The sequence below is a fragment of the Artemia sp. Qi Xiang Cuo genome, chromosome 2 (assembly GCF_049724085.1).
Source record: "Artemia sp. Qi Xiang Cuo chromosome 2, ASM4972408v1, whole genome shotgun sequence".
NCBI classification, from domain to species: Eukaryota; Metazoa; Arthropoda; class Branchiopoda; order Anostraca; family Artemiidae; genus Artemia; species Artemia sp. Qi Xiang Cuo.
This window is the reverse complement of record NC_142795.1, coordinates 82,131,818-82,144,598: the sequence shown is the minus strand read 5'-3', so window position 1 is coordinate 82,144,598 and position 12,781 is coordinate 82,131,818. Positions and strand designations below refer to the sequence as shown.

The 12,781-nt window shown below is 36.2% G+C and overlaps 1 protein-coding gene across 1 annotated transcript in view; it reads left to right on the top strand.

Annotated features, from left to right (window-relative positions):
* Mctp (multiple C2 domain and transmembrane region protein) overlaps nt 1–12,781 on the top strand; it is a 357,697-nt gene that overhangs the window by 159,393 nt on the left and 185,523 nt on the right. The window lies entirely within an intron of this gene.

Genomic DNA, 12,781 nt, shown 5'->3' with positions numbered 1-12,781 from the left:
TAGATATATAAATGGGGAATTTACTGCTTATTAGTTGTACGCGTATGGTTTACAGTTAGTCATACCCCAACTGTTGTCAATAGTATGTAGCAATTTAAAAAACCCTTCAAATCATTTCTCTGTGGGCCCTCAATATCGGGGAAAACAATGCGTTTAACTACAATAATTGAAAATTGTTAATAAATGATTTTGGAAAAACCGAAAAAAATTCACTATTGCTATAGTATTTGGCAGGAGTCCTATGATAAAATAAAAGCTATTGCCTAAACCATACGAATACAATTCAAACGAGGACTTGATGTTTTCAATAGTATTGAACCGAACTCATGGCGGATTATTGATGATTTGGCTGAATCTATTGAACATTTCTCACAGGAAATGTTGGGACTGTTCACTGTCAGATCTCATCAAGACCACATTTTCTTAGCCCTAGTTCTACAAAACCTGTTTCATCAGAGCATATGTATGCAAACTCTTGCGTTGAATTATACTATCTATATTATCTATTGATTTGTGCGTGTTTCCAGCGTGCTCAAAAAAATTCGAAAAAAAATACAACTTTGTACGCACAAAATTAGTTTTTAAGTGTACAAACATGCGACAAGCAATCCCTATGGGTTCATTTTTCTGGATCGAAATAAGAGCAAACTTGAGTATCTACGTGTAGTCACCGACATTTTCGACAATTAAAATACTATATATCTTCCGGTGAACAGTAGAAAAGGCTTTTAGTTTTCATTTTGACACTGAAGAAAATACGCGAACAGCGGCATTTGTTTTTTATTTTAAGCACTTCAAAACCCTACCTTAGAAAAGCCATACTCAAACTTGGTGTCGACAATTATTTCATTAATCTAATATCTGAAATCTTTTTAAATCTAACTGAGAGCAATGTTCAACTGCCAGAGGGCTTTATACAACAGACAAAACAACATCGTACCACTTTACGTGCCTTGGCTTGTAAAAAAATGGTAAAAAAATTTAAAATGACACGGCTCCTTCAAACAGACGGTAGCTTTTTGACTCTTTTACTGCAGATAATTGCAGGACTTGTAAACAGTTTTCTCAAGAGAATGGCTAAGCCCTATAAATTGACACCATTTTAACTTGTCCTCTCGCCCGTGGAATATTTTGAAGACAATCTAAGCAAATTCATTAGTGATGAGAATATTGCTGATGACAAAAAACTGCTTTTACTTCAAGATGCATTGCGGCGTATGGATAAAAATAAACCTTAACGTGAGAGACCCATCGCCGATCCCTCTAAGCATGAAACATCTCGTCAAGATTCTGCACAGTCAAAGGAGAAGGAATTAAATTCAAGTGTATCGACAATTGGGAACCTAGTGCCCGTGTTCTATCAGGAATAGAGCAAAAGAATATTATATTATCTCTTGCTGGAAACTGGTAATCAATTTTAAGTCGAAAGCGCCGGGAGACGAATTATAATTCAGGGAACAAGTTATAATCTTGTTTATTTAACTTTTGATGTGGTGACGAATCGTAAAGGACTCTTATCTTTTGATGATAATCTGTACACCCTTCCAAGTGTATCATACTCCCCCAAAAGTCTTTCTGGCAATAAGCAAATTCTTAAGAAACTAAGAGAATATAGTCCACCAACAACGCCAACACCATTTAAAAAAGAAGAAGATTCAATATTTGAAAATACTAGTAGCAGCACTGATTTTACAACACCTGTGGCTGCTAGTCAAAAGCGAAGACGAATTGATTCACCCTCCAGTGTGCAAAAGGGGAGTGGACATTACACTACGTGTTTGCGTTCAAAATGGATGAAGTTCTGAAAGGTGTCTATGAAAGTATTGTTAAAGCGGGAAGTTTAAGTTCTTCCAAAATACTATCTAAGGCTGTATCCGGCACCATATTGAAAAATTCAAAAGAGTGTCCAGAAAATAAACCGAGTTACACATTACACCAGAATCACAGGCTTCGTGGTAAACAATATCTACAAACTAAAGCATTTTCCCCTCTGCATATAATGCAAACGGATCTTTTAACTTTAGATACAGTTCAATAATTTCACAATAAACCCTAAAAATAGATTCTGGTGGCAATCAGTATCTTTAGTCGTTAAGCATATGCCATCCTATCGCGATCAAAGGGTGGTGTTGAAGTAGCTTCGACCATTAAACGTATTCTTGAATAGGATTCGAATAAAAAAATTCATTTAGACCGTGGCAGTGAATTTTTTAATCCCCTGGTGCAGGATGTTCTACTGAAGTATAATACAGCACTTTATCATGGTCACAGCCCGATAATGGCTGCATTGGACGAACGATTAATTAAAACGATTCGTCTATTAATTTCAAGAAATTGCACACTGAAAAATACATCTGCTTTTACTCATGATTTAGATAAAATCATGCAGACATACAACCGTCGACCACAACGATCTCTGTCCAACTCAAGCCCTCAGGATGTTGACTGCATTGAAAATACATTTGATGCTTTTCTAAATCAATACTCCCATGGCAATGAGAAGAAAAAGAAGAAGACATTCAATGTTGGTGATACTGTTCGAATTTATAGAAGCACCAATATTTTGGCAATAGTGACTTATTCATGGAGCATCGAAATTTTTAAAGTGTCCAATATCCTAGACACTAAACACATACCGTATCTAATGCGAGACACCAAAGGTGATGGGATTATCGTTGTTTCTTATGAATAGGAACTGAAAAAAATTAGGAACACTAGTTAAAGTTATCAAATTGAAAAGATATTAAAGAGTCGTACTCATAAGGTCAAGTAACAGATGTTTGTTTGCACGCCATGATGAGACTCGGATTTTGATTCTTGTGTCAGTGCTTAAGATATTAACAATACTCAATGATTTCTATGTGACTTTCATGTCCAATGTTTCTGATCCTCTCTACAATGATCTGAATAAAACAAGTGATTTTTGGACGAAACTCTCCCCCACCATCAAATTCGACGGAAAGTATGAAGTGGCTCTTGTCGATTGTATTCTTAAAAATACCTATGACATCCTGAGAAAGGATCGTGAATATGAAATAAAAATTAGACCCCATGATTGGCCACTCATTAGCGATCAACATGATTATTGGCCACTCGTTAACGATCGAGAAAAAATTCAAAAGATCAATTCATTTGAATATCCATATGTTGTATTATCCTACGAGGAACCCACCTGTGTGAATGATTTATGTTATATCAATACAAGAATTTCGGCTCGTAAAAAAGGAGCTTTTTATTTCAAATCTCCAAAGGAGGAGGGCAAGATCTACATTAGTTCACCTATTGCCAGCGAAAAGGTTATTCTCAATGATAACCTAAAGGATGTACTTGGCTTTAAGCTCAATATAATCAATGGTAAAAGTGCCGGAAACACTCATTTCAATTTTGCTGACTATCCGCCTGCCTTCTCCACAGACAGTTTTATATTTATCTATGCTTCATTTGTGGAAACATCTTGAGTCGGTAATTCAAATGTCCCCCTCTTACAAGCTCTTGAACGAAAAACCAATTAAGAGCCTATTCACCACTACAATATAAAGCATCTTCATTATAATCTCGTAAACAATTCCTATTTGGAACTCTCTCAGTTAAGACTAAGAGCAGAATTGGGCTATTCAATAGCAATTTCAAAAGCTTCGGCTGTAATTACATGTCATTTTCGCCCCATCGTTCAACAGCAAGATGTCTAATAGAAAAATAGCATTCACCTGTTCTGACATTGACTGCTATGTTAATACTCTTGGCCCAAGACAAGAGGTCAATGGAATGGATTATTACAAGGGTCGCTCGTCAATGTCTGGCTATGGTCCTGGCAGTTGGTTTGCTAAGCTGTTTTACTCTCCACTTCCACTGGCTAGAAAATATCTTGTACCGGCTGCGACAGACTATCCATCCTCTACATTATACGGTTGGGGTTCTGGAAAGGATTTTTAAAAAAGTTCTTCGGAAAATTTTAGGTCCAGTGCGCTAACCCTTGGTGAGAAATTAAAACAAAATGGTAAAGGTTTAAAAAGGTCAAGAAACACTGCATCACTCATCAGTCTCTACTCAGGTCTGAAACGAAAGACATCATCCCTTTTGTCAAAGAAAAGAAGGAAAAAGCCGACACGTAGTTTAACCAGAAGTCCCAGGAAGAAAATTGTCAGATCAAAACTAGATTTCTTCTCTTAAGATGTTCTACCTTCCGTATAAGGATTCTCATCCTTCAATCACCGCCTCACTGAATCTATTCAATGCTTAAAATGTTGATGTGAGTGTCAACCATGGATACTATGAACAATTTTATCCACTGCACCCCCTCTCCGATAATCCCAACTATCAATTTTATTCCAATGAAGACTACTTTATGAACATGTGTTCAACATTTATAGATTTACAAATGGAAGTCCAGAAATCCGATAATACAATGACTGTTTCAGCCGATGGGATATCCTAAGAAAATTGTATACAACATAATTTATTTTGTCAAATTAGTGTCTACATCAACGATACGCTGGTGAGCACAACCAACAATTTCCCAAATCATGCAAGCTACATTCAATCCATGTTGAGGAAACCCAAGTAATACAAGGAATTGAGAGGTGCCTCCAATGGATATGATTATATTACTAATACTGATAGTACAGATGCTATTAAAAATGCTACAGCTAGTGAATTACATCTAGTTGGAAAAATGTATCATGAAATATTTAATATACCCCAATGGCTGCCACCTAATGTTAAAGTGGATATAAAATTGAAGCTTGCACAATCCAATTTCATATTGATAAAAGAACTTGCTGCCAATCCCAATGCAAGTCTCTTCCTCACCTCAGCAATACTTCATGTACGCAAACAACAGGATAAGAGTTCTGTTGCTTTGGCAGTGGAAAAACTAAGAGTCAATGGTAATAATATTAAACTACTTGTTCCTCATACAATCCCCACTCAACATCATATTGCCATGGGCTCACGCACCTTCACCGATTCATCCTTTATCAATGGTGAAATCCCCTCGAAACTTGCTTTGGCATTTGTAATAAGTGCTTGGGCAATAGGATCGTGGACCGAATGCCCACATAAATGCGAGATGTTTGGACTTTCATCTCTTGTGTGCACATTAAATGGTACCCCACTCTACAATCTATCCTTTGATAAATCCTATAAAACATTGTATGAGCTGACCATGCAAACCCTAGATCTTGATTCGCAACTATTTGAAAATGGTATAACCGAAGATATGTTTTCTAAAACACATGGTATCATTGTATTGAATTGGTCTGGCACACAGGATATGAGTATAGTCCGTACGGGGACTATGCGTTTCGAGTGTACATTTGCTGATCCATTGGCCGAGAGCATTGCACTAATCTCACTAAATCAATATGAAATCTATTGGGGAATCACTCCTGAAGGTAGTGTTCTACTAGACTTGGCACCATGAACACCAGTCAAATAATCAATGTAATTAGTATGGACCCCTAAATGTCCCAGTACAAATCTTACTGTCTGCCTTCAAACTATCTTGTAATAATTCAAAGTGCGAGCAGTATCTTAAATATTGTTAATAGCAGTCCATCAACTGTGCTTACGGGTCATTGGCCGTACATATCTCAAATAATGAAAACTATTGCATTTTTGGATCCTCTTGATCTACTCTGTACATTTTACACACCCAACATCAGCAGATATATTGAGAGCAGTAGGAAAACTATTATTCAAAATTAGAAGAGGGTGTAGGATCTAACAATTAAAAGCTTTGGCTTCCAAGCAATACTATATTTCATATTCCGGTGCCTTGACTATACTCATACGCAGTTTTTCCACATTTATGGTAACCATCCACGCCTGAGCGACTTTTTAGTGGAAAATATCCTCTCGGACCTTTATCGTATTTATTTCTGTACCCTAAAAGTAAAGTGCTTTAAAATTGTTTTGAATTTGTTTATTAATGAAATGTATTTATACACCAATGTCTTTAAATCTTTACTTTTAGATTTCTTCATCGGTGTACAGGCAGCGGTTATAAACCACTAATGTCGGTAACTCATTTGGATTCACTGTGTATTCATCTTGATTGGCAGAAAAGCAAAGGTCACATTTTCTGCAGTACAACGTGACGTTACTCTTATCATATCTCCTCGTAGTCAATAATACTATTTGCATTCATATTATAAAATTCACGAGATTCAATCTGTCTATTTGAAGCAATATCACATGCAGTGATTTCAAGTGATAAATCAAATTCGGTAACTGCCAAATAAAAATCTCTTGATTTATAGTCATAGTAGGCAGTATTGTCACAACGATTACGTAGAAACCAGATTGCTTTGTTACCCTAACAGTTGAATCGTGGACCGGATTATTCTTCCCAGAATAATTTAAATCCACAACGATACCAATCTCGTAGAAATAAACTAAAATCACGTTTAGGATTCTTTCCAATCATAGCGGGGTAAGTATTCCCCCACTGATCACATTTATCTTAGTGGCAATTGGAGAAGAGGTGCCCTTTAGGGTGAGAGTTATACATCTCCTCAAAGCGTGAAGTACCTACTTTAATTTGTATAACGCAGTCTCTATATAATTTAGCGGGATTATAGAATTTAAAATTTTAAATATAGTCTTCTGTCATTGTTCATTTCTCACATCGATTCAAACTACCACGGGTGTAAAAGCACAATAGACATGTATAGAACATTTGTTTTTGGTTTCCGATGTCAACTCTCTCACAGCTAAAACGAAACTGATCGTCCTCGCTCGATAAATTCAAAGTTTAGGAAAGGGGAGAGGAGTAACTCTGTGACGTTACCTCTTTCGAAGGAGGAGCCATCTACATTGAATCCATTGGCAATGATTTCAAAAGTATATTCACAATATGATTCTGCTTTGTTCCAATTAATATATCAATAAATTGAGTATAAGCATTTGATTCACATTTTAAAAGTTTCATACAATAGTCCAATGGGAGAGAATCAGTTTTCATTATATTGTCAAGTGTCCTTCTGCGAGAATATCCAGTGTTGAAGAAATAACTCGAGAAAATCATCATCCAAAATCAAATGTTTTTCTATAAACACTAGATTCGAACCAATTCTCTCTTTCTCAAATTTATCCATTTTTCTATCCTTTCACTCTGACTGCTGACTCTAGACTAACCCAGATTCGTTAGTCCTAACCAGAAAAGAAAGGGAACATTTTCGATTTCGAAACAATTTTATTGAATAATTACAACAATAATACTATCCATGTACAATTAGCGATAGAGTTTATTGTCTTCGATATGTTTCACTAATGCACTTAAAGCACATTGAAGTCTATTCACATGTGCTATATCAACTTTTGCAGCGAAACATAATTGATCTTCCATTTTAAATTTGCTCAAGGATATCACATATCTTGCATATACTGCATCCCATTCCAGACAAAGCCGCGATCCTTTCGTAATTTCCACCGCAATGTTTGGTGCTCTTGTATTATTAGCATCAACTCCACTATCAACTTCTAATAGTGTAAACATTCCACTCATTATTAAAAATATATAACCAAATGAGTAAAGTCAAAACTGTTCTTCTCACTCCTTTGAATTCTATTCACAGACTAATAAAACTATAGCAAAAATCCTTTCCTTATATTCCCTCCGCCGCTAATATGTAAGCAAGCCCTCTGATTGGCTGAGAAGGAAACGCGTGATCTAACTGTTTCCTGGAAACTCATAACATTCGCTGAGAGCATACAACAACAACATGATCTTGAAGGAAGTGTCATTGACCGGTCCCCATTAGACTCACTAATCCATTAAAGTGAGAAAGTTCCTGTTTTTCCATTCTCACTGACAAAAACCATAAAACAGACATGAATCAATGTTGACATCCATGAAAAACATCAAATAAATTGATCAACACACATAACCGTCCATGAAAACAACCATCAATGTGATAAATTTCCTGTTTTTTCAAGTGAGAAAAATACTGTTTTTCCAATTCTCACCGACAAAAACCATAAAACAGACATAAATTGCTGTTGACACCCATGAAAAACATCAAATAAATTGACCAACACACATAACCATCCATAAAAACAACCATCAATGTGAGAAAATTCCTGTTTTTTCATTCTCACTGACAAAAACCATCTCCCTAATGACTCTATGCCCATATATGGACTCCCGTCACGAGTCAATAAAGCATCTCTACTAATAAACCGCGCCAGATTCTCAATACTACTGAAACACCCATTTCATAACATTTTTTCCACCCATGACTAAGCCCCCTTATCCACTCCAAAACATATAATGTAGTCTTTGAGCTCGAGTCGCTGAAAAAAAAATTTTCATTCTTGGTTTGGCCCTTCCTTAACGCTTCTGTAAATTTAACCAGTAGAGAAATTCTAGTAAAGAGCATTTTTCATTGTCTAACCTAAAAAAACAAAAATCTTAAATTATAAGATGTATCTTACAATTTAAGGTATCTTACAATACCTTATCTTTATTATTGCCATTTTGGCACGATGATATGGCAACAAAAGCCTTTTAACAATTTATTAATTAAAAAAAATTTTTCCACAAAATAAGATTTTCAAAGAAAAGTAAAGAACTCCATTAACCCAAAAATGAACCAAAATAAAATTAAATAATTTACCCAGCATAAAACTACCACAAATCAGCATCAATAAATAAATGAAAACCCAAAACGAACCGAAATTACAATAAATAACCGAGTCAAATTCAAAACGAGCAGAAATAAACATAAGTTGGGCTTAAAACCCCCAATGTGCCTTCCAAAGGCAAGAACAAAATTTGCACTTTATTGAAAAAAATATAAATATTTTTACTTTTATAAATTTAATAAATCATATAATATTAACATTTTGATTTCTAAATATCAGTATATGTATATTAAACTAACAATGCACATTCATTTTTATTTTTTCAGTAAAGTGCAAATTTTGTTCTGGCCTTGGGAAGCACAGGGATTTTGAGTCCAACTTATGTAAATTTCTGCTCGTTTTGAGTTTGACTTGGTTATTTATTTTAATTTCTGTTCGTTTTGGGTTTCATTTATTTATTGATGCTGATTTGTGGTAGTTTCACGCTTGGTAGATTATATTTTTGACTTTATTTTTGCTAGTTTTTCGTTTAATGGAGTTCTTTACTTTTCTTTGAAAAACTTATTTTGTGGAAAAAGTTTTTTTTAATTAATTTCTGTTCGTTTTATATTGACAGAGTCTTTTCATGAAAAAAGAAAACAATGCTTTAAATCTTTTCTCTTTTTAAGACTTTATAGTTTGGCCTGCTATTTGTATATTGGAGAAAAATTTTCAGCAATTTTTAATAACATACACCCTTTTAAAAACCTGGACACAAATAGTAGTGTTTAATTTTGTTTCATACCACCTCAAGTTGACCTGAAATGGAAAACTTGATACCATTCGGAAAAAAATCTGTTTACTTTCTTTAGTAGCTTGAATACAATTACACTATTTTGATCTGGTTAAATTTTAAGAGCAGAAGTAGCCCCTAAAGTCTGAGCATAATACCCTCAGCCGTTCTTGGGATACTGCTGAGATACTTTATTGGGAATTAGCATTAACACAGTGCATTTTGATTTAATCTTAAACCAACATTTAGTTTTAGAACATAATGGGAAATGGAAGGGTGGGTGTGGGAGGGGGGTTAGTTGCCCTCCAATCCCTTTTGAATATTAAAAAGTGCATAAGCCCTTTCTCTTTTCAATCGAATGAGCCCCTTTCGAAGTCCCCACGACAACTCCTTCGATACGAAGTGCCCTGGTCTAAACAACAACAACAACAAAAAATAATACATTATACCCACATCGATCTTTACTATAAAAATTTCAAGCCTTTCAATCACTTTCGACGATTAAAAAGGGGTTAAGCCTTTCGAATTCCAATCGAATGAGCCCTTTTTGAAACGACAACACTTTATATAAACACCTTATATGCCCCCAGGGCATAAATTACAACATATGAAGTTAAGAGAGGAAAGGGAATAATAAATGAAAAATAAAACCAAAAAAGGGTGAGAAAACGAGGATTTTGTCAGCCAGTGGAAAAAACATGAAGACGAAAAGCAAGTAAATATTTCGACAAGGACCTCCGCCAAGTCGTCCTCAGTGCTAAACAAAAAAAAAGAAAAAAACAAGAAAAAACTAACCTTTTGGAGTTTACTGTACAAGATACGAACAGACACTCAACCGTAAGGTTGTAATAAAATACAACCCTTACCCCAAGGGCTGTTAGGGTGGTTGTCATCCTCTAAGACCTAATTTCCAGACCTTTCAACAACGTTAAACAAAATCGCTATCTCAAAATTTTGATTGGATGTGTTTGGGGAAATGGTAAGCATGAGAGGGGCGGTAGTCGCTCTCCAATCACTTTTAACTATTAAAAATGTCACTAGCCCTTTCAATTTCCAATCAAATGAGCCCTTTTGAAGTTTCTAGGACAACACTTTCAATAAAAATCGTATACGCCCTCAGAGTATATCTTATAACCCTTGCCCTGAGGGCTGCTGGGAGTGTCATTCTCAAAGACCTAATTTCCAGAACATTCTACTACGTTGAAAAAAATGGCTATCTGAAAATTTTGATTGGATGTGTTTGGAGGAATAGTGGGCGTGAGAGGGGGGCTAGTTACCCTCCAATCACTTTCGACTATTAAAAAGGGCACTAGCCCTTTCAATATCCAATTGAATGAGCCGTTTTGAAGTTTCTTAAACAACGCTTTCAATAAAAGCATTATATGCCCCCAGGGCATAACTTAAAACCCTTGCCCTGACGGCTGTGGGGGAGTGTCTTCCTCAAAACATAATTTCTATCTGGAAATCAACTACGCTTAACAAAATGGCTATCTCAAAATTTTGATTGGATGTGTTTCTTGAAATGGTGGGCGTGGAAGGGGTGTTAATTACCTTACAATCACTTTCGACTATTAAAAAGGGCACAAGCCACTCCAGTTTCCAATTTAATGAGCCCTTTTCGAAGTTTCAACGACAACTTCTTTTATATGAAGTGCCCTGCTCTAAAGGAAAAAATAATAAACGATACATTGTGCCAACATCGTCCTTATATGCCCTCAGGACATAACTTGAAACCCTTGCCCCGAGGGTTGTGGGGGAGGGTCCTCCTCAAAAACATATTTTCTATCTGGAAAGCAATTACTCTGAACAAAATGGCTATCTCAAAGTTTTGATTGGAAGTGTTTGGGGGAATGATGGGCGTGGGAGGGCTAGTTGCCCTCAAATCACTTTTGACTATTAAAAAGGGCACTAGCCCTTTGAATTTCCAATCGAATGAACCTTTTTTGAAGTTTCTATGTCAACACCTTCTATAAAAACCTTATATGCCCCCAGGGTATAACTTAAAACCCTTGCCCCGAGGGTTGTGGGGGAGTGTTCTCCTCAAAAACATATTTTCTATCTGGAAATTAGCTACGCTGAACAAAATGGCTTTCTCAAAAGTTTTATTGGATGTGTTTGGGGGAATGATGGGATGGGGGGACTAGTTGCCCTCCAATCACTTTCGACTATTAGAAAGGGCACTAGCCCTTTGAATTCCCAATCGAATGAACATTTTTTGAAGTTTCTATTACAACGCCTTCTATAAAAACCTTATGTACCCCCAGGGCATAACTTGAGACCCTTGCCCCGAGGGTTGGGGGGGGATTCCTCCTCAAAAACATATTTTCTATCTAGAAATCAACTACGCTGAACAAAATGGCTATCTCAAAATTTTAATTGGAAGTGTTTGGGGAATGATGGGCGTGGAGGGGAGGGGGCTAGTTGCCCTCCAATCACTTTCTACTATTAAAAAGGTCACTGGCCACTCCAATTTCCAATCGAATGAGCCCTTTTCGAATTTTCTACGAACTCTCCTTCGATTCGAAGTGCCCGGGTATGGAGAAAAAAACATTGTGCCCATATCGTTCTTTGCTTAGGCAGTGCTATTGCGTTGCCTGTGCGAAAAATAATAAATGATAGATTGTGCCAACATCGTTCTTATATGCCCTCAGGGCATAACTTGAAACCCTTGCCCCGAGGGTTGTGGGGGAGTGTCCTCTTCAAAAACATATTTTCTATCTGGAAATCAATTACTCTGAATAAAATGGCTATCTCAAAGTTTTTATTGGATGTGTTTGGGGGAATGATGGGCATGGGAGGGGGGGCCTGTTGCCCTCCAATCACTTTCGACTATTAACAAGGGCACTAGCACTTTGAATTTCCAATCGAATGAGGCTTTTTTGAAGTTTCTATATCTTTTTTGAATCTTCGGCGAAATTTTTACAGAATGCCAAAAAAGTTAGGGGGCCGCTCGTCCCTCCCCACCACCCCCTCGGGACGCCCCTGCCTCAGTTTGCTAGATTCTAAATTTACCATGCAATAATTTTTAGAAAGCCAGGTTGATTTAAACTTTCCGTGGACGTTAGGCACAATGAGTCAAGACAATACAAGTGACTACACAAGTGTAAAATTGGAGCATTGCCCGATAAAAAAAAGGTTGGTAAACGTAATTAAATTTGCCTATTATCTTCCTTACATTTTAAATATTAAAGTATTGTCCAAAACGCAATTATTTATTCTTCCTTAGAATCTAGATCAGGAGCCCAATTTTTCATTGCTCCTTTATTTTGTTTTTATTTTTATGCGTATGACCAACTTCGCTGTTTGAAGAAACTATGGACTCCGCAAACTTTGAGCTTTTCATCTTTTCTGAAAGAAAATTGAAAAAGCTGAAAGAGGAATAGAGAGGAAGAAATTTAAACTTTTTGGACGGCAAACAGGATA